The sequence below is a fragment of the Adelges cooleyi genome, unplaced genomic scaffold (genome assembly GCF_023614345.1).
Source record: "Adelges cooleyi isolate 19-005CV unplaced genomic scaffold, UGA_ACOO_1.1 ACOO_flye_CR_arks_rails_tigmint_CR_PRNA_376, whole genome shotgun sequence".
NCBI lineage: Eukaryota > Metazoa > Arthropoda > Insecta > Hemiptera > Adelgidae > Adelges > Adelges cooleyi.
The window spans coordinates 4,013,122-4,036,812 of record NW_026096053.1 but is presented as its reverse complement, the minus strand read 5'-3'; the positions used below and the strand labels follow the sequence as shown (position 1 = coordinate 4,036,812).

The 23,691-nt window shown below is 31.6% G+C and overlaps 1 protein-coding gene and 1 long non-coding RNA gene across 2 annotated transcripts in view; one reads left to right on the top strand and one right to left on the bottom strand.

The window, feature by feature from the left end:
- Positions 1 to 23,691, top strand: part of LOC126840997 (uncharacterized) — a 169,422-nt gene that overhangs the window by 132,130 nt on the left and 13,601 nt on the right. The window lies entirely within an intron of this gene.
- LOC126840999 (uncharacterized) lies at positions 4,179 to 9,172 on the bottom strand. The gene is made up of 3 exons (XR_007686127.1): positions 8,992 to 9,172; positions 6,339 to 6,634; positions 4,179 to 5,005 (listed from the first exon to the last, which is right to left on the bottom strand). It is a non-coding gene; the product is annotated as an uncharacterized LOC126840999 (long non-coding RNA).

Here is a 23,691-nt window from a genome sequence, read left to right as displayed (position 1 = left end):
CACAAAACCGCAGGACAGTTTTTTACCGATCCGTTACGGTAACAATTACGGAATTATGTACACCCAAACGTGTTTTTTAATACGTTTTCAGAGTTTTAAAGAACAACAAAAAAACGTAGTTGACCCAAATAAAAAGAAAAAAACGTCTCAGCTTCGGTCGGAAACCAACGGTCGAGGGTATTCTCATAACATTCACCGTAAATAACCAGAACAGTGAAAATAGTCGGATGTCCACCTTAACCCCAATATCCATTGTTGGTGTTTTGTACACTCTTTGAGAAAGTAAACTAAGGGAAAGTATACGCATGTTTTCCTCGGTAACTTATATAATTTTGGTGAACTATTTCTAAAATACAAAATCAGAGCTGTGTACGTTTGAATGTTTTTATTTTAATACTCAAAATAAATTCTTTCATTAACCATTAATCATTTAATAGTTATCTTATATAATATTATCGTACAATTTATATTATAGAAGAAGTTAGCCTATTTAAAATGAGAAACGGATAACGATAGATCAATTACTTCCTCTCATCGACTTCGGATGTTTTACATTATGAATGATAAAATATACAAAAACTTTGTGTATTAATTGTTAATTTTTTTTTTCAAATCTATTTGAGCAATGGTTACAAGGAAGTATAGTTGTATCTCTAGTAGTTGTATTTAGGCACAATTTTTAAGTCCAGTTGACCGCGGAGAGAGATACAGATGTCCGTTTATCGCTTTAGTCGACTTGAGTCTTGATCCATTAAGATAATTATGAGGTCTTATAGGTTATAAAACGAATAAAACTGATTTACCTTATTGTCGCAATCGAGTAAAATTTAACTGTAACTAATATTTTTTAATTAATTTTATGTCAATAATAATTTACACTCATATAAATACATAATTTGTTCCATTATACTTATATTATATTATTATATATAATATAAATAACGCATACGTTAAAAATGATTTTCTTTTATAATATAAAAAAATATACACACTGTACGTTATCAAAGTCAATACTATTTATATTTTATGGCAAAACGCAATGAACAGTATAATATATGTACATAATATGTGTATGTACCTTTGTGTGGTGTAACTCGACTTGGACATGTATAAAAGTAATTCTATTTTACAACGCGTGTAGCGTTCTTCTTCTTCTTCTTGGTGTAAAAGAAAATACAAGGTTCGTGGGCGTGAACTGTAAATTATCAGACGATGCTATGTAAGACACACAACTTATATTGTTAATCGAATACAAAATCAATTTTTTTTTTAAATAATAATATATAGCACTTACTGGTATATTTTATGTATCCAAGTTGAAACATCTATTACGTTAAGGTCTGTGTATGTATATTCTAGATATACATACACAAATCTTATTATAAGACTCGCCCACGAGCAACTGTTTTATTTATTTTATTTAGGTCCCTATATTATTATGTATACATAGTCGGCGCCTATAATATCTTGTTTTTAGCTCTCTAAAACGTTCTGTACGCACGTTAAATAACATGTAGTAAAGTTAACGGGTTGTTTTAAAATCCCAGAAAATGAAAAAAAATATGAAGCTTCATTATTTTCATATATTTAATATTTTATGTTTAATAACAATATTTGCATGGACACATATAGACACTATTATGTATTAACAATTGCAAGACCAAAATCAAGCACATAAGAATTATATTTACTTTATATGATACAACAAAATAAATAACTGTTTGTCTCCATTTATTTTACAACATTGAACACACATTAATTATGAAACTAAAACTGTACAATTTTGTATACCCGTTTTTTGTTTTAATTAAAATATTTTAACCGATCAATATAAGTGAAAAAGATCTGTAGACTGATTACACAAGTTATAAAACAATTATGGAATTTATCTTAGAATTTCCAATTGCATTAAAATAATAATATTGGCTGCATAATGCATATAATTAATTAGTATAACCATTCTCGTTTATTTGATCATGTTACACAAGATCAAAGAATTAAATTAAAGAAAATTAAACGATATTCATTAAATAGTTATAATAATGTTGCCGGTGTACCACGACTTCTCCAATTAAGTATTCAAGTGAACTTATGTTATTTTTTTTTCTAAATTACATTACTTATGCATGTTGCACAAAAAAAAACTCTGTACATATTGTATAATTTTTTGAATAAATGTTAATAATTAATAATAATGTTATTCCCTGACAAGATTATGTACCGCTATATACTTAATATTTAATAATAATTGTATAATACATTTTATGATATTTATAATGGTGTTATTCTCTGGCAAGATTATGTACCATTTACTTACTGAGTTCATTGACTACAGTCATAACTTATTTTAGAATGGTGATTTAATAAACTCTACACATCAGTTAAGTTTTCAAGTCCCACACAGTTAAAAATTATAATTTATGAAGAATATATTGATATGTTTTTCTAACAAAATTACTTTTCATTTAGAAATATTGCATTCAATTTTATTTATTCTAATTAATTAACAATTTAATAGGACGCTACCCAGCCGATTTCTAAGGAGTAAAGTATAAGCAATTTTTCGCAAAATCATATATATAATAGTGTATACTTATAAATACAGTAATGAGGGTAGTTTATTTATTGCATTTTTTTTTGTCAGACCATCGCATTATTATAGAAATATAAGAAAAATTGTAATTGTTTTCCCATCAAAACTGCTTTGCGTTGGACAAGTATGTGAGACCTGTATGTGATTATTAGTAGATTTACCAATTTGCATAATGAAGCAAACTTTATCTAGCGTTTTTTTTTTTTTTTTTTATATCTATACTTAATATTTTTTTTATAAGCTAATGAAAAAAGGAAAAAAATAATGAATCTTTACGAATGAATAATTTTGATTGTGCTTAAGTTAATAAATTACGAGTGGGTAGCGTCCTCTTAATATGTAATTCAGAAAATAATTTGTAAAAATAATGTATTTTCATGAAATGGCCGCTGATGACATTTACAATCATGGCTACATGTCTCAGTGTAATAAATTACTCTTACTAAGCATAAACGGTCATGTTATAGCTTGTAATAGTTTTTTAGTACTAATAAAATTATTAGTAATATTATACAATAAAGTGTTTAATATAATATTAAATTGTATGAGCAATAATTCTATGTATATTAGTACATAATATATATTTATAAAACATCTAAATATTTCTTTACCGGTACAATCGTTTGTAAAACTACTACTTTGGTCATAATTAATGTATACAACCAAGCACGTAATTGTATAGTGCATTTGATATTGAACAAAATAATATATAAAAATTATATTTAACATTTTTATTTTTTATCTAAATATATATACCTATTTTTTTTTCTCGAATCATTAACCTTGTCAAACGAGTATATTTTAGAGATCATTTTATACGCACAATGCATAAAGAGAATTATGGACTTTTACAAATTGACTGATTTTTTTTTCCTTCTCAAAACTATAATTTAATTTTTGTTAAATTAAGTTATAAATTACACTTTTATTGACACGATATATAAGTCTTAATGAAAATGTATACATTTTTTTTTTGTTTCATAAATATTTATATTTTTAATTTTTAAATTATACAATTGCAAGTATATTTTAAAATAATTATCATAAAAACATGTTACTTTTCTATGTATCATAATTTATTAGCCAATACCTATACGGAAAAAAGTACACAGCCGAACTAAATGTATAGTTAAAGCAGCTATTATTTAGTTTCCAACTAGAAATTTACTTTGTCTATAATTTTAGTTGAACCTGCAATGTATTTTTTCCTCTGTAGGTATACACTACAACGTCGCGTTTTAGGTACAACATATTGTAATTTGAAAATTTGTATAAAATAATATTATATTTCAGGTGTGACAATATTTAATGCCAGTTTTCTAATCTCATTTTTCAGTAATATAATATTAATTGGGTGTTACGGTGCGTTTGTATTTTTCTAATCGACCATTATGTACAAATGACCATATAATATTATCAAACAGGATCAGCAGCACGTTATAAACAGGGTTCGAAACTTGAAATATTTGCTTAATTTTTTAAAATGATATATAATATATAACATAACGCTATAGAAATGTTACAAGATTTTCAAATTTGTTCTATTCAAAATAACTTGTGGTTAGTTTTAAATGCTGTTATGATCTTTGTTCTACTGAATAATACGACATTTATGAAATTTACACTTTGTTGTGAGGCCATTCTAAACGGAATACAATTTTTTTTTTATGTAATTCTGTGTCGGTATTAAGTATTGTAAAAATGTTTTCAATAATTAAAAGTACCGAGAAAAAACCCAAATATCTTGTATTTATTATTTTCTATATTATAGTTTTAATATCAACACTATTTTAAGCGCTATCTCAATGACTTTAAGTCCCGAACCCTGATTATAATATTATTACATTGATTTGTAAATTATAAAAGCCACAGTGGTTATAACATTATTATGACTCAAAAGATAATTATTTTAATTGTAATATTTATAATCGTCGAAGCGTAATACAATAATTACCAAACCGATAACAGTTAAAAAACAATTATAATTTGATAAGGTTATATACTATTATATCTACAGCTATTATTTACATGTATTTTATATTTTGTACAATTTAAATTAACATGCCGTTTAATCGTTATGTTTTGACGTACTCCACGCGTTTGTTTTTTCTTAAATGTTATTTTACATAGAAATTAATTATAAGCGAACACAACATTATTGGAACATATTATTTAAAAACTATACTACATAATCGTTTATAATAATATATTATATTGTTATGAAGAATTCAGCAACAGCAGCCCGTCGTGGACCGCGTTCTCGTGTAGTCGGTGTGGCATCCTGTTACGTATACTGAAGGTATACCGGACAGTTTATAATGCACTCAGGATACATTTAGTATACGTACAGGGTGTTCCACTTAATCGTCGAGGCCGCGGTTGAAGTCTTGTCGAGCACTGCAGCGGACACATCTGGAAACAAACAAAAAAAACACATAGAAAATAATAACAAAAAAAGGAATGTCAAAAAAATCTACACGTGCGAGGTGCGCCTTAGCAGTTAGCATATATTGTAACAACACTACACAGACCTCGGCGAGGGTGTCGTTCCGGTCGTACAAAAATATAAAAGAACGGTTTGAATATTTTTTTATTATTATTATTTTTTTTTTTTTGTTAAAAAACAGTCACGGACCACGAGGGTAGGTATACGGAGCACAAAAGGGTTGTAGAGGCAGCCAAACAACAGCAGCAGCAGCAACCATCGTCATGGCCGCGGTCGGCGGCCATTAAAACCGAGTCCTATACAGCTGTGTGCACCGAACGTTAATACATATAGTCCTATTTTTTTTAGTAGTGTAAACGTTAAAAAAATTAAAAAACGAGTCAGATTTTTTTTACCTTATACGCGGAAACCCCATTTTTAGTTTTCTTTCAAAACTCTCAAACACAGCACGTGCTGTGCGTCTCTCACGTTCCGTTGTTATTGTTTTTCTACACACATTAAGACTTGAGTAAAGACACACACGTTTTTTATTTGGTTTTTTTACACACATCCGGCTCGGACGACGGTCGCTGGCTGATAGACGAAGTCAGGTTTGCCCGACCCCGGCGATGCCACATAAGCTGCGGGGTAGTTAAGTATATGTACTCGAGTGGATAGAGAGGGTTGCAGAAGCGCTTGCGTGAGCTTTTTTTTTGCTTTTGCCCCTACACAGAGTTTGCAGCCGCCGTGGTGAACGCGTCCCCCTTTCGACACAAAACGATCGATAGAGACCCGACCGGGGGAGGTGGGTGTAAATATAGGTGTGGCTTTTGTCGCACCCCGTACCCGTGTATATACGTGTAGGGGTGGTGAGGGTGGCTGTAACATTATCCCCTATCGTTTCTCCCTCACCGCTTTTATTCGCATCCCTATTCGGTTTGCCGGCCGACGCAATAAACTTTATACCCATAAACGGGTTTTTTCCTATCATATATATATATAGCCAGACTTTAGCTCTCGTTTTGATACAAGCGGAAAATTTACGACTTTTAATATGATATTCCACGGAACCGCCGGCTTTGGGAAAACAATAATATGTATTATTAACATTGACGAATGTTCAGTTTTCCGGTACCTAACCAGAAAGTATGACGGAGTGGGCAGGAAGCAACGTTAGGCCTAATGCCATATTATTACGTATAGACACGTTATAGTACAGATGAACCACGGCGGAGGATTCCAAAATATGCGGAAAGTTGTACGATTACCGAGGCGCAAGAACAACACCGAGAAAATACATAATGGAAAAAAAATGTTCACCTTTCTTTTTTCGGTTTGTTTTTGTATCCTCCTCGGCATTGTGGTTGTTGACGTAATCGCTACTGCAGCTGCTTCTGCTGCTGCCGTTTTCTTCAGGTCTGCTCACGAATCGTCTTATCGGATATCCCCAAAGCCGGCACGTGCTCAGAAAAAGCCTATTTCGGTAGGACAACGACGACGACGACTTGGGCATTATTATTATTGTAATAATAATCTGTCGTTTGGCATTCTCGTAACGTCGCCGAGCCCGGTGCGGTGCTTATCCGAGTAGACCATTATCTTATGATATACAACAGCTAGAAAGAAAGAGACAAATATATACATATATATATATATATATATTATGCATACATACGCATTACGCAAGACTGATATAGGTTATACTGTGTCGGCCATATGAATAAACAAAATATAGGTACAGGATTTCCTTCGGTGTTGCTGCTGTGTAGTTGTTTGCATAGGCGGTATACGGAGATTATGGGCATTGACTACGAGGAGCAAATATAGGAAACCGTGTGCAAATACATCGGGTTCCGGTGCGGTACTGTGGCTACTGTTTTTGCGGGGGTAGGTTGTATTATGATCGAAAAGCCGAGGGATGAACCACCGCCGGTAAACGAGAAAAGGGAAAAAAAATAATAACAATAAGAGTATAGTATTCCCCGGCGGAGTATTTTTTTTTTTCAACCCTCTTGCAGCCCTTGCACACACCGGCGCAAAACTGCACCACGGCATACATACATAACCCCTAAACCCCGGCGTGGTGTCGAGGGTGGCCGAGCATATCGAACGGGCTGCTGTTGCAAAGGGGAAATGATAAAGGCCACGGAGGCGGTAATGGTGGATCGAGGGTGGTGGCAGTCGACGGTGTATAACAATAATGGATTCCACGGCAGCCACCTCCGCCGGCTAAGGTTTGATGCGCTAAAATGATCTATACACATCTGTACTACAGTCAAGTATAGTCAGGTATACATGGAAAACGGTAGCCAAAGGTTTATGCTGTTGCTATATTATGTTATTAATCAAAGATACAAAAAACTCCACTTAGATTATGTCATCATTTCGTTCAGACTATAATAATTATTTGTAATTAAAAAAAACAATTACATGCATCATCCTCTGACCTTTTAATATTATTTTTTTTACGATCGGTCGATTAAAAGCGCTTATTATTATGTTTTCAATAATAATATAAAACGCAATTTATCACTATCAAATATATTAAACGAAATAAAGCAAAAAACGTTTATTTTAAAACTATTTTAATAGTATTTCATTGGGAAACTATGATATTTAAATAATTATACAAAAGTTGTATTCAAAACATCAAACATATATATACTACACTCTTATTCAAATTTTCATATAACTGTAGACAATATTTATATATTTATGTGAGTGTGTATGTTACTAATCACTGGCGTCAAGAAAAATATATATATATTTTTTTAATTTATTTGTATAATAAATAATCTAAGTACAGTTTGTCACACGACATGAGTCGGCCTCGGGAAACATTCAAAGTAAACTGATTTCATGTATTGGATTTTGTAAATGAATCAAAATATGATGGGACTACAATTATTATAGAAAGGTTTTCGTTAAAACAAACCATTCCTACACAACAATTTAACAATACTTGTATTTTTTAAATACTTGGTTTAGTGGAGTATATTATAAGAATAATATTTGTTTGAAAATTCATTATATTAAATAATATTTAAGAAATACACGGACAAAATATGTAGTCAAAAAAAAAATAGAAACACAAAAACATATATAGGTGAAATAAATACATTTTTAAAGTTAGGCCAACTAAATGAACAGTTACATCAACTACATTACAACTACAACATTTAGTTCGCCTAAAAATTTATTTAGTAATTCCACCAATAAATGTATTGTGTTCCTATATTAACCATATTTATAGTTGATTCAACTATTTATTTTTATGTTTTATGTTTACTTTTAAAACATTTGTGTTTTTTTGATATTTATTTTCAAATCAAAAATCATATTGAAACATATCGAGACATTATTACAACTATTTCGTTAACTGTTGAATATTATTATTTTTCAATGAAATATTAATATAATATCACTTTGCTGCGCTAACCACAATTCTTCATATTTATAAATTAAAAAATATACTAAATATAGTATGGATACGCATCTAAATGAAATATATTTTTAAAAAGTATAATTAAATAACAAATTATAAAACATACTTTATTTATATCAGCTTGAACGTATATTGTTTTGTAAAAACACCTGCTGAATTTATAATGTATGGTTACTCTCAGAATAATTTTCTTCAGAATCTATTTTACTGTTAATAGACAATTTTGAAATCAACTACATTAATATTTTTTTACAAAGATCCGGTATGGAAAATCAACAGTAACATATTTTACTAATCCTTAATATTATAAACCGACGGCGTTACCGGATGGACCGACAACAAGTAAAGGATTTTTTTAAACAATGAACATTTTATTATCGGAAGGATAATGATGATGATGATGATTATCGGAAGGAGTTTTCAGAGAAAGTTACATTTTCCAGACAAATCGATGAAGCGAGATCGGTTGCTTTCGATCCAGAATGTGTGTCCAGATCTGTACAGATATTATTTATATTGTCTTCTTACCGTGTACAACAAGCAAAGGAGGTGCGCCAAAAACGATCTGGGTCTTGCGACGATGACAGTGAAATTCTCGCTGGGTTTTACAACACAATATTAATATTATACTTGTCGTTTGAATCGATTTCCAAAAATATTCACTGGTTTGGGACCGCGAACGGATTGACGTGACTACTCGCCGAAGACGATTGCGACACACATGATAATCTAAGATGGTCCGGAGTAGTATTTAAACGTCTAGGGCTATCGGTTTATCTCGGCTTCCGTTATCGGCCGATAACGGGGGCCTAAAACAATTATTATACCACTGCCCTCAATGGTGGCTTATCTGCTTAATATGGGACGGTTTTCAAATCAATATAAACGGATTACAAAATAATAACAATAATAGTGTATAATTATTGGCCGTAATGTCGTTTTAATCGCCTCCGCCTATGTACAATTCGAATTAATTGTCAGTGGTCGCGATTAGACTTATTATTATTATTATACTATAACGTAAATTATAGCCCCGGAGATAACTGCCGAACTCCTTTGCTATAATAAAAAAAAAAAAAAACATGTGCCAACACTTATTACGACACATTTTCCACATCCGAATGACACACACACTTATTAAAGTAATTATTATAACATAGTGGTTATCGTTAATAATACGGTGAACATGCGACAGACGAAAAATCATATTTAATTTTCATCGATAAACTCACCGGCAAACCTAAAATGTTTACAAAATATCTACATTGATATATAACAAATAATATGGTCCACATTTAATGACAATATTATGTCAATTTTGCGCCTAAAGAAGAACTAATTAATTTAGTAAAGCGACAAAAGAGTGAAAGCGAAAAACACCGGTTTAGTATATTGTAAAGGATCTATCTTCTTTGACTCAATTAACACGGTCAATATTATATGGTTATGACTTAGTTCGAGTGTTATTTCTAGACGGTATTATTATCATATTATAATATTTGAAATATAGGAAAAACATTGGAAATATTTTCATAGCACTTAACAACATTTTGTAAATAATATTTTTGAAACATATAACCTACACAAAAAGTGTTTCGCTGTATGGCACGTGTATATCATGTTTCACTATTGTAAATTACAATGGTAATTATAGAGTATGCGTGTAGAGCTATACATAACACAGTACAGTAAGTACACATCCATTGCGAGGCCGTTTCAACAACAATAATAATTTTTATTACTATATTGTATAATATTATTATATCGGCAAACCGCAAAACGGAATAAGCGGCGGTGAATCTCACATGGCTATTTTTTTTTTTACATTTTTTCTTGTCTTAGCTCAGTTTGCATTTTAAACTTTCTTCTACCCCGCGGGTTTTTCTTGTATTTTTTTTTTTTTTTACGAATGAGTCGTAAAAAATGAGATTTTTTTTTAATTTAATTTATCAGCCAACTATAAGCCAGCCCGGCAACGAAGGCCGCAGAGAGCAGTAAAATTATCTTTTTTACGACCGTCTTCTACCCGGCCGCCGTCGACTTGTCAAGCTCTCTCGGTCTTCCTCCCACCGGGAACGGCGCGTCGCCTATATATTATTTTTGTATACATTTTAATATATAATATAATATTTTTTTATAAATTATAATATACTCGATGGAAAATAAAAACATTTACACACAAACACCGGCAAAGTATAACATGATAATATATGAATAAAGAATAAAACTCATATATTCTGTACCTATTTTTTACTTTGTGTGTAGCTAAAGACTTAGAGCATTATACAAAGGTTAAAGTGTATAATTTAAATAGGATTCGTTTTTGTTCAATACCTACATAAAAAACGATCAATAATAATATATTATAATGTATTAATATGACAGAATGCAACGGAAACAAACTTTATTAATAATTTATTTTATATTAATAAAATTATTTGTTATGAAAAATCCGTCAACCACAGAACTTCTTGCACGAGTTTACTTACCCTAAAGTAGTCGTACGAGTAAAACACGGATAATTCCGTGCCTATGTCCACGCCTATGTCGAGTACTTTAGTTTTTCAAAAATTATATCATTCAACTTGTTAAAAATGAGCCCTTGTAAATTTCATTGCCAAAATTGTCTGGCCGAACAGCCCCTGTCGAGTCACTCGGTTGTACTGTAAGCACACTATATATTTTGCATATTACTAGTGTTTTGTATGGCGCTGCAAAGTTCTGATAAACCGTTGTCGAGTATAACTGAAAAACGTTGATAATATTATTATGTGCTTATTGTGCGCCGAACGAATTAATTGCGATTGTACGCAGCCCAAGATAAAGCTTATGTTTTGCGTGCGTGCGCTGAAAACTTAATTTGTTGTCCATGCACGATATTTAAATGGTTAGATTTGTTTTAATAATTGTACTATACGCTTGTAATAATAGCGAGGTCAGTGGTTAAATCAATAAAATCGTAATATTTGATTATAGTGGGTTGAAAAATATCTATGGATAATTTGAAATATGTTAAATAATTAAGAGAGAAACCACTTTTATTCAAAATGAGCTGTCCACCGTGTAGGTGGCCAAAAGGATACTATTCAATAAATGTATCTGTTGTGTGGCAATAATTGAAACTTCAGTTAAACCAAAAAAAAAAAAAAAATTGTTCACACTATTTTTTAAACTAGTTATTTTAATAAAACTGTTAAAAAAAACGTAGACGAAATAAATACATTTTTAATAACATTTTTCTAAATGTTTGATTTTATAAAAAGTTACAACATTAAAATAGTGTTAAAATATGTATGCAGTCATAATGTTTGATCTCTTGACAAAATATTTTAGAAGTAGGTATTTGTAATATGATGACCGTGTGGACTTCGACTATTTTTTACTTCGTGTTTTGACTAGAAAAAAAATGTTTAAACAAAAATTAATTAAATTGGAAAGAACCAATATTATATAAAAATGATTCATACCAAATTTTACAGGACCCCAAAATGAAAATTGCATTTTCATTATAATTTTATGGGAAATATTCATTAATTTTCTTCAATGTCTCTTCAGCAAATTTGTGACTCAATAATAAAACAAACGCAGACAGAAAACAGTCTCAATAACAAACATCGAATAATCTAAAACTTGTTTTTGAAAAAAAAAATATCACTTTCTTCTTTGGGTTATCAAATATTTCAAATATAATCAAATATAACATCAAATATTTTTTATATATAAGTCTTGCACTTTAGAACAGGGTGGACATGATATATAGTCTGTGCATTAATCTACCATATTTTTAGATTTTATTCGATACATATATTTTAATTGTACATTACTCCAAATGCATAAACTACAGCGATGCTTATAGTATTTATTAGTAGTATTACTAAGCTAGTAGGTACTGAGTTTATTTTCAAATAAGTGTTTTCTAATCTGCAGTATATTAGCTCGCGCGAATATTGTTTTTGATACATATTATATTATGTGCCCGTTATTATTATTGTCATTAACTTTAACCGGTGGCAGTTAGCATACGGATGAAGTGCACACCGCGCGTGTACTTGGCGGTGATAGGCCACGAACCGTCGTTCATAATAGTGCTATTATTTCGGTTTACTGGTGTTTTATTTCTTATCGAACCGTGTATTATCTTTACATAACGTTTTGTGGGCAGAGCTCTGCTAAAAAAAAAAAGAAAACAATAAAAAGTTGTTGCTAGCTACATTTTTATACAGTTGATATTTTTCTAATAAAAACAATTCTCGACGAAACAGTATGTAATATGTAAGATATATTATACTACATCTTCTATTTTGGCAATACGATAAACAAAAATTAGATTATAATTATTATTTATAGCTCCGGTCATAGTGTAGTCGGTATTACTGTTTATTATTGGTAGCTCCGAACCATTCTCGGTTGTAGCGAATATAAAAACCGCATAAACGGATACACTAATGAGTGATTTTTGATGGTAAAGATAGTAATACACATACATACGACTCGCTCAAATAATCCAAATAGTCTTACAACTAGTTTACTGCATGCGTCCGACGAACAAGTAATCAATTACTTGTTTATAGTTCATTACCGAACTACAGCTACACTAATAGACTACTAATGGGCCAAGACTATAATTTGCATCGAGTATAAATCATATTTTTCTTCTTTTTTATAAATTAACTTTTTACACCGACTCTCGAGGTCGGGGAACACATATTTATATCGATACATTCGTAGTTAATAAATTATAACGCAAGTGTAGTTATAGGTACAAAAAAAAATCGTCGGAACACAGTTTTTTTATTAGAGAAAAAAAAATACCTCCAAACAGGTTTAACGGGTATACACGGCGCACACAAAAATCTACTTATCGGGACGCCATTGATGACTCGTTTTAGCTTCGAAACTGATATAATATAATGGGATTTTTTTTAAATAGATTTTTTTGTCACTAGCTGCACGCGCAATACCGCTGGACCAAACGATCCATTTAACAAGCTGTAGATCAAAAATTGTGTCATTACAATTGTTTGGAAATGTTTAGGGAAAAAAACACCATAAACGAAAAAACAATTCAAACAAATTACAAGTTCGGTCAGATTATCTAACCCGAGCCAGATATTATGTTTTGTTTTAGTTCAGTTTTTATCAAACTAAACAAAAACATCCTTTTCACGAAGGAGGATAATTTAAAATCAGTCTTCAGAGCCAAGTGGATCAAACTAGATTGTCTATTTAACTAATTGTCGTTTATACATAAACAACAGTAGGTACAATAAAAACATGTAGTCTACACAATAGTGTCTTTGTTAATTCGCTTAACTTGGTTTCAAAGGTAATTTTAAACCCAGTCCATAACCTAGTCCATTGTACCTAAGCAATTATTTTACTGACGTACTGGCCACCAAACGGGCAACAATAAAGGCAACACTTAGTTTTTTAGTGACTATATTCTTGTGTAGGAAAACAATATTATATAACAATAATGGGCATAGTTTTTTACATAGTAACAAATAAATGGTGTCTGATTATTAACTTTAATTACCATTACGAAGATTATAAATGGTTGACTGTTACGATATGTACACAATATTTCTATCAACATAATAATTATATTGTAAACGTGGCCACTGATTGTGTGGCGTTTTAATCACTTCAAACGCATCATTAAGTAATTATTATTTCAAGAAAAAATCGTTTTCCAACAATTATAAAGAGGAAAAAAATGTAGTATTCTCGTTATGATAATTTATAATGGTTCCAAAGCAACCACACAAAATGAACTCGGATGTGTTCGCATTATAAGCAAAACATCCAAAAGACTCACAAACCGGCCGAGATGAGTTTAATGGTAAAGAAAATAAGAATTTGAAATATTTCGCGTGGTTTTAATGTAGGTGTTGAAAAATAAAACAAAAACTTGAGACCCTTCATCAATTAAATATTAAAAAATCGAGGCGTAATTTTAACTAGTTTATGAACAATTTAATTTAAAAAACTACTAATGGAAAAATAAAATCTAAATCAAATTTGCTAATATTTATTTTAACCGGTTATATCTAATGTGTTTGTAGCGGAGTAAAAAAACGTCATAGAATTCAACACAACTGTGTACAAATCGAATAAATTGTAACTAGAATAGTAACAAAATGCATTAATTAAAATATAAATTAAATAATTTTGTTGTTTCCATGACGTGTTTATAACGCTTAAACAACATTTGTAAATAACATTTTTGAAACAAGACTACTTGATAAAAAAATACCATAAAATATTTAGAAAACATTTATAGTTTTTTCTGTATTAATACTGAACGTTGTTTTTGCAGCAAAAATTAAAACTCTGAAAGTTCAAATTTAAACGAGTGAAACATTCAAATATTATAATACAATATTCAAGAAAATGGCTACTTAAAGCCGTTAGATCCTTAACGGTTAACATAATAATTGTTATCCGGTAAACTGTGTGAAAACCGTATAAGAAGGACACACACAAGAAAAACGAATCACAGCAGTGTGTGTAATATATTACCTAAGAGGATGGTGTGGGGACACAATGACGGAATGTCGGTTTTTGCATATTATGCCAAAGGACAATACAAGATGTAACGGAAAATTCGACCAAAAGCCGTGCCCTCACTTACTTTTGTGTACTTGTGTTTGCAAACGAATTGCAACAACCCTGCCGGTGAAGGGGGGGGCTGATCTTAGACAATGAGGAGACATAATATTATTTATTTTGGATTATCCAAACGTCAATATTGTACTAGCGCGCTTGTTGTCATATATCGATGGGACGTGACAAATTTCCTACAAATAAACACCAAGTGTGGAAATTATCTGCTTTGCCGTTTTGTACACATGCCTACACGCACACTGTAATAATAATATAATATCTTGCACGCCAACTAAGAATAGTGAATACCTATCTACCTATATGTACGTTGTTGTTGTCGGCTGTTCGCAGCTTGTCTGTCGTAGACCGGGCCGGATATAATATAATAACGCTCTTTCACACGACAAAATATATCAGTATAATATAATATAATGCTGCCGATGGGCTATTATAATAACAATCAAAGGAAACAATAACGGAGGGAAAAAACCCTGCTGGACGCGTTTGTGTTTTTGAGAAATGCAAATGACTTATCATCGTAGCAGACGTCTGCAGTTGGCTTCGGTCCCAAAATGGTCGCAATCTAGACTGGTTTCCATTTCATTATGTTGTAAATGATTCTGCCTCGAACGTGTTTACCGCAGCATAAAATGTAAGAAATTTACAAAAACACAACGTGAGAAAGTCAAATGTATTCTGATAATTTTTTAAAAAATGATACTGCATTAGTATTTTACACTTTTATTCATTTTTACCCTCAACCGTTTGGGCACGTTAAGAAAGTAAACAAACGCTGCGCAAGAAATAGTTTAAAAAATTATTGTTTAAAAAAAAAAAAACAATAATAAAAGTGATGGAGTTCCATCACTGGATGGTTTCTTCAATCAAGTGCTACACTGCTAATTGTAATTAATCATACCATATGTTTATTTTATAAATATTGTAGTGAACAGATTGGCACGCCATAGTGCATAGTGCCAAGCCACAGTGGATATTAGTAAGTACGATTTATGAAGCCCTATCTTCAATACAATTACTACTTAAGGATGAAAAAAATTAATTTTTTTGAAGTTTTAACATCATTTTTAGTTTATTTTCGGATACTTACACAACATATTAATACAATTTTCTCTTTAAATAAAAAAATAACATTTTATCAAAATCTGAGCTCTTCTCGAGGAGATGAGAGGGGACTAGGAAGTAGGTACCTCCAACTCATTACCAACTATAGTTTTCTACTCCAACGAGTGAGTTATGCCATTGAACGAAAAACCTAAAAAATAAATTGGTTATGGCCTCAACATTTTCCCAAATCGACACGCACTTACTTCACGCTAAAACTTGTTTTGATACATTTATTGTGCTTTGATTAGTGTTTAGTGATAATTTATTATTACTCTAATTTGAGTTAACTCATAAATGTTTAAAAAAAATATAATTTTAATTATCACTAAATATCATTTAATTATAACCGGAATAATTTAGAAGTTATAGTTTATATTGCGTAGACTAATGTCGTGTAATACCTGAAATCGTTAACCAGAGTTAGACGACGAAGACATTATTTTTTTATTGTTAGTGGTTCATTCTGGGCAACATTTGGAAATGTCCACCAATAAATGTAGTGATAAAAATCAAAAGTGGCTAATACAAATTTTTAGAGGTTAGCAAAATTAACTAAAATCATAGTTGCCATGTTTTCCGATTGTCTTTTGAAAATTAATAAACAAATAGGAAGACGTCTGATTGATTTTTCAACAATTCATATTGACCTAACACTCAATGATAAAACAATATTGCTCTTTACTTTTTCATAACGGCTTGTCTGCAACGTGGCTCTTCTTTGAACGGTCCTGAAATCCGGCGTTGTGCAGTCCTTTGACTATAGTCTAATGTGTGTTGTCTGTTGTGGCGTTAATTACACAGACCTGCAGCTGGTTTACTGGCAAACAACTGCTAAATACTTGCCGGCGACCGAACTTGGTTAACCGCATGGTTCGGTATTATTATTATTATACCTATAACCCTCGCCTAAGTACAATTTATTCACCTGTGCCCCGGTGCACAAGAACGTTTCGCGCGCTAAGAGATTCGGACCAAAACTGATTTGTAAAACCGAGTGTAAACACATTTTTATTCGTCCTTTTTTTTATTTTCATCATGAAATATTCGACACGCGTTTTGTGCGTTATTTCTATTTGTGTACGGATGTGTACACGATCACATATATCCTTGACGTGCCGGCCAGCCCAACGTCTCTTGCTTGTATTGTAGGTATGTACAATAATATTATTATTACTATTATACACACATACACGTGTAGTTAAACCTATCCGAACGGTACTCCAAGGTCGCTCTGGCCGGAGTTACCATTACATTATTATACATATGTATATTATCATCATAAGAACGCGTCCTGCGCCTCTTTATTTAATACGGCTATGTTTCAAGGACGGCTCACGGACCTTTGGCCGCCCTCACAGACCAACACCAGTCCAACCCTATGTGTTTATGAATATCGTGTAAACCGTGTTTAAGTAAAAAAAACATGCATTGTATATTACGCACCGCGCTTAGTACACCTTGCAGTCAACCTGAGCTGGTACTTGCAGTGATAGCTAAAAAAAAAAAAAGTGTTTCAAACAGGTTCTGCAATCTGCATACAATCTTTATACACGGCCAAGACGTCACAGACATGTCGTCGTTTTCCACGTTGAACTTTACCAACGGTCAGAGTTGGACAACATTTTATTATAATTAATAATTTGACGAATAATCGTTAATTATTTTTTTATTCGTGCAAATTTTTGTTCGTAACCTCAGGTATAGATATATAATAATACATAAACTGTGTATTATGTATAAATACAATTTTATCTTGGTAAATTTTAAAAAAATTAAATAAAACTAAGTCTTAGTAAAAAATAACTCAAAAAGACTTTTTAGTCGCCATTCTATATACTACATTAAGCAATTTAATATTTATATTATTATTACCTATTAATAATTATACTAAAATACTCATTTCTATAATTAAAAATACAGATTTCAACATAGCTTTACTCGTGTATTTTACACATGCTCTATATTTCAGAAGTATAAAATAAATTATTCAAAACCGTTATTTAAAAATAATAATTAGACATTTGAACAAATCAATATTAAAATAAATATAACTAGGTAACAAAAAAAACCTATTCCTATAGGTAAATAATATATAAATTGTGTTTGTAAATATATATTTGCAAAATTATAGTATCAAAGAAAAAACTTTAAAAATCTACTCTTACAAATAGTTTATTTACATTTTGTCGAAAAAGAATAATAATTTCAGTTTGAGGCTTTATTATATACAGCATAATTTCGTACAGGATATTATAGGGTTTGTTTTAGAGTAGGTACCTAAGTTCTTAGAGCGAAAGGAAGTTGTTATTGTCTATTGAAAGCTAGTAAGATCGAAAACTATGTAAGGAAATGAATGTTGGGCACTGAATAACAGAGTTGAAAAAAATATGGAAGTGGCTAATTAGATTTCTCTCACTTAAGCACTATGCAAAATGTATTTAACAAGTTAAACAAAATTATTTTTTTCTAATAATAAAAAAAAGGAAGCTTTAGGTGGAATTAGATAGGCAAATAAAGATTAATACAAAAAGGTCGTGTGAGGTAAAAACAAAGTAATTTTATGCACAGGTTAATATACTCAGTTTTGTCGGTTCAAAATATTTTTCCATTCAGTACTCATAGATATTTTATTAATGTATACAGCTGTCCATATTATTTTAAGGTAGGTATAAATTATACGGGAAACGTCAAGTGAGTTGAATGCCAGAAGGTATAAAATATCAGGAATATACCTATACACACACAAAACGAATTAGATAAAAGCCAAAACGTTCTTTGCAAAAGTGAATAACGCCAGTTGAGCGATCCACTCCAATAATGAAAAACCGTCTTGCGTCTGTTTATGACTTGCTAAAAGTGAACACGTGCCGAGTTCATGCTTTCGTTTGTTTCTTTACTTAAAAGTGTATCGAACATTAAATCATCACAAACAAGATGGTCGCTAACGATTGTAACATTACTATAACTGCGACGACTGGCTAATTTTTGTCTGTGGGTTTTGCAAGCGGACCAAAAAAAAAAAACAAACACAATTGGGCCAGTTCTCGATATGGCGCAAGACTAATTTTGGGAAGGAGGAAGAGTTAAAAAAAAAATGTTTTTAAACAAATACAAAGGATAGGAAACCGACAGAGACAGGACGGGGTCGAGCACAGATATTAACTAGCCATTGTTGATGATGTACTTCCATAACAAATGACAGCGATTTAAACGGGGGCAGTTAGTATAATCCTTAAGGGGCTGTATGACGCTTTGACTGTGCACGACATAATATCATGTAAGTCTCTTGTATTAGACTTAAGTGCGTTTTGCGCAACACGGATTTCGCAAGCACCAGCTGAAGTCGGCCATGGAGAAAAGTCAATGTAGCGTCTCAGCGGCTAACGGAGTTGTCTGGTCCTGATGCATACAAGTATAATATAACAAGAGGAAAACATAATGTATTATATTGTTATATCAGCTAAAATTTCGAAATTCTTTCCTTCCTGTTATAGTGTGTATACTATAACAGTGTAATAGTTAATAGTAATACATATAAATTTGTTGGAGAATGTTTCTACCTATACACATGTATAGATTAAGTTATGCGATCCGTACAAGATCAAATATCGTGTACACAGTGGGCCCGATACACAGACATACGCAGTAGGGAGCTGCTCCTGGTTTTCATTATCATTGGATTACACAGAATCGTTATTATGAATAAAAATGGGGAGCAGGACCCTTGGCCTTGCGCGCTGGTCCGAGAAACGATTGGTTGAGTAACGTCTTGTTTACATATTTCATTATGTAACTCAATAAAAAAAATTTTAAAAACATAATATCCAAGTCGATGTACGTTAAAATAAGATGTTTTTGTCACGAGAACATAAAACCTAATAAGAGATTATATATTTTTTAAAACATTTTTATTTAAATTTATTTAATTTTGTTTTTTAAACAATGTGAGAAATGAATCCATAGATTAATATTGGTACATGTGACTTTAAAAATAATTTTCAAATACAGTTTAAATCTAAAGATGCATATTATTCGGATTATTATGTGAAAATTAAACACAGTGTTTCGAGACAAAAATCAAATTCTATATTTAAACAGAACGCTGTGCGAGTAAAGCGAACAGAGTTTGTGTTTAGAAAAAATATACATATTTATAAAATGCACACTTTAACATGAAAAAATGTAATGTATTACATGTTAGGTGTCGGGTTTTATACATTTATCACCGTACATTATCCATTTGAATACAAACTGTTGGATTCTCGTTATTTTTGTCGCTTCCTCCAGTGTAAATATATATATATATATATATATATATCCGAATGCGGAATGATTTGTATATTTTTATATAAGTAGGTACTTATTGTTGAACGATATCCAAAAGGCGTTGTGAATTCACATAACAAAGGAAACTCTAGATTAAGACGTGGCTTAGACAATAATATACAATACGTATTTAGGAATATTTTATTTGAATAACAAAATGAGCAATGGTAATTATATTATATTAAGCCAGAATAGCCATTGTTTTTATTATGTACGCATTGTACAATATTTCCTTGTTCTGAGGTTTTGTATGGTTGGTTTCATACAAATAGGATAACACACTTCTCTTTAATTTTTAGTTTATATTTGATGTAATAATTGTCAAAGATCCCACAATGGCACTTATAATCTGGGAACCTAAATCAAAAATGTATACACCACTTTCGTTGGATCCGTTACATATAATATATTGTAATAATCTGGGTCGTTATCTTTTGAAACGCTCTTTCGAACGGCTTGAGTACACCCGTACACAATTTTGGCTTATCGTTTTTCAGACACTATAATACAATACGGTCCAAGCAAGGGAAACGATAACAATGGTCGCAATGACTCATTATAAGCCATAAAACTGAACCGCTGAAGGCCATACAAATTTTTTTTTTTTTTTAAATCCAATTCGATAACATATTGTGTAGGTTTAAGTGTTGAGTTACCTAATTCGGGGTAGTAAATACTATAATATTAAGTGATAACATGCTCGAATCTGGAAATGTGTCATAACTGTGGAGAAAGATGAAGGATGCACACTACCTAAGATCAAATATAAAAACGATACTGTGGACTTTCAACAGCAGACTTACAAGTCACAAGTCGTGTCGCCCTGCAGTCTACGCCGGCCTGTTACAGATATGTGACTTTCTTCTCTTCTCTCTTCATTTCCCAACCATGTTTAAACAGTTCTATTGTGTGGGCGCATTCAACCCAACTCCTTTTGTTTCAAGAGGCAATCATTGTTGTTGGGCACGTGATCCTTTCCCCCCCCCCCAAAAAAAACCATATTTTTTCTCGATTGGAAATACCGGTGACCGGTGATGTTGCCCGACGGCTATTCAACTATATGGACTACACACGAGGGGGCAATACTTACAGGGGAGGACGAGGAGGCGGCGTTGTTTGCGCGTTAAGGGTGCGAACGGCCATTGTGGCGAAACGACCCCAAGGTGTGTGGGGTGTCTGTGTGTGCATATTGCGCGATACACGACCGAGGGGTAGTCGACAATGGACGGGTATGAGGAGGGCAAGGGGACATGCCGGCGGGTTCGGGGAGATCAATAGTTTCAGCTCCACCTACGCGTCGCAAAACGTTGATGGCACAACCACCGCATCCACAACCGACACACAGCAGAGATGATAGCAAAATTAAATATCAAATATTAAAGAATACACATATTACATAAATACTTACTTAAATAAAACCAACATTTGATCCGAATTAGAATTGTTACAAAACAGAAATCATCGTCGAGCGAGCAAGACCCATAGGTAGACCATGAGTATTGCATATCGTCTCGAATTTTTATCTTTAGAAATAAAATGGCAGCGTAAGGTCATACCAATTTGTCTATTACTGTATATTTTACTGAGTACATATGATATACTTAATTTTGTCTCCCGTTAAGCTGACATTTTGTTTTTATCATCAAATATTTGTTGAAGAAAGGGTACCTAAAGGGCAGTAACCTAGTATATTTCAATCATGATTCATACTATAGGCAAACAAATCATCAAACGTTATAATTCTACAATTGGGAACACATTTACATTAGAATTTAGTGTATTATATTCTTATGTATAACTCAATGGAATATATAAAACATTTTACAAACTAAAATAATAAGTATAAAAATAAGACGTGCCTTGTTTATATAACTTATAATGAATATGAAATGTTTTATCATGACCGTTTTAAGCAATAATTATACTTCATTGTAAACAATATTTCTTTGGTTAACTCTTCTTTAGTTCATTATAGAAACAAATTCTTACACGCTTCTTGGCATTTATTTCTAACACGACTGTTTTAACTTAAACACTTACAATTTCCTTTATACCCGATGATCTGACAGATTTACATATAAATAAATGATTAAGTTTTATAGACTGTAAGTATTTCATTTATGAGCTATGAAAAGCCGTGTACAAATAATCATATTATTTATATTGAAAATCGATTAACATTAAATAATATATGATAATAATTTTTATTCTCAAATAAATAAATGTACATGTTTACAGTTTATGTTTTATTTTCCGAAGAAACCATTGCATAGTTATATTTTTACAGATGAACTACTTTTTTTAAGCTAGTTAAAAAATACCATTTGTTTGTATATTAGTTACATAAAATATTTCCAAATGATCTTTGTTGTATACAGCATTACTACCCTTGTAATGGGTGCGACCGTCAATTCTTCTGTTCGATGACCTTCAGCCACCCTTAACACACCTTCTGGAAACCTTCAGCTCTGTCTGTTATGCCTATTAGTATAAGATGTACTTATATAAAAAAAAATAACGATTCTTTTGCCCGTTAGATTCATGTAAAACCATGTTGTGTGTAACATGCACAAGTTACAGACAATTATATAAATATATTATATAATTGCTCGGGTTTTAATAGCACATATTACATGTATTAATTGTTTTGCTTCATACACCGGTAACACTCTGTACATTGTTAAATTTCCGGTGATGGCTTCAAAACAGGACTGCCGTATACCATTTATACTCTTAAAGTCGTTTCAAATGACAATAATTAAACCATCTCAAAAATGTGTTTACTATCTGTACAGCAGCTATTATTCTGTACGACGGCTTATAGTGTTTTTTTTTTTTTTTACTAATGAACACGACCATAAAAACCTATAATATTGTATTGTTTATGCCTTAACACATCATTACATCGGTTCTTTATAGTTTCTTTCAATCGATTATCGATGGTATTATTGTATAATCTAATCGGCTGCTGTGCGTTGCTCAATCGCAAAGGGCGTCGATTTAATTGATCTATAACCAGATTTTGTTTTTATTAAACTGCTCACAAACGCCAACTCTGCTGTCTGGACCAACGTTATAGTTGGCGGTGGCCGGTCGTATAAATTTACTGCATCCGCCTTATTGCCGGATTAACGGTAACAAAATAATACTAAACAAAAAACCATAAAAACA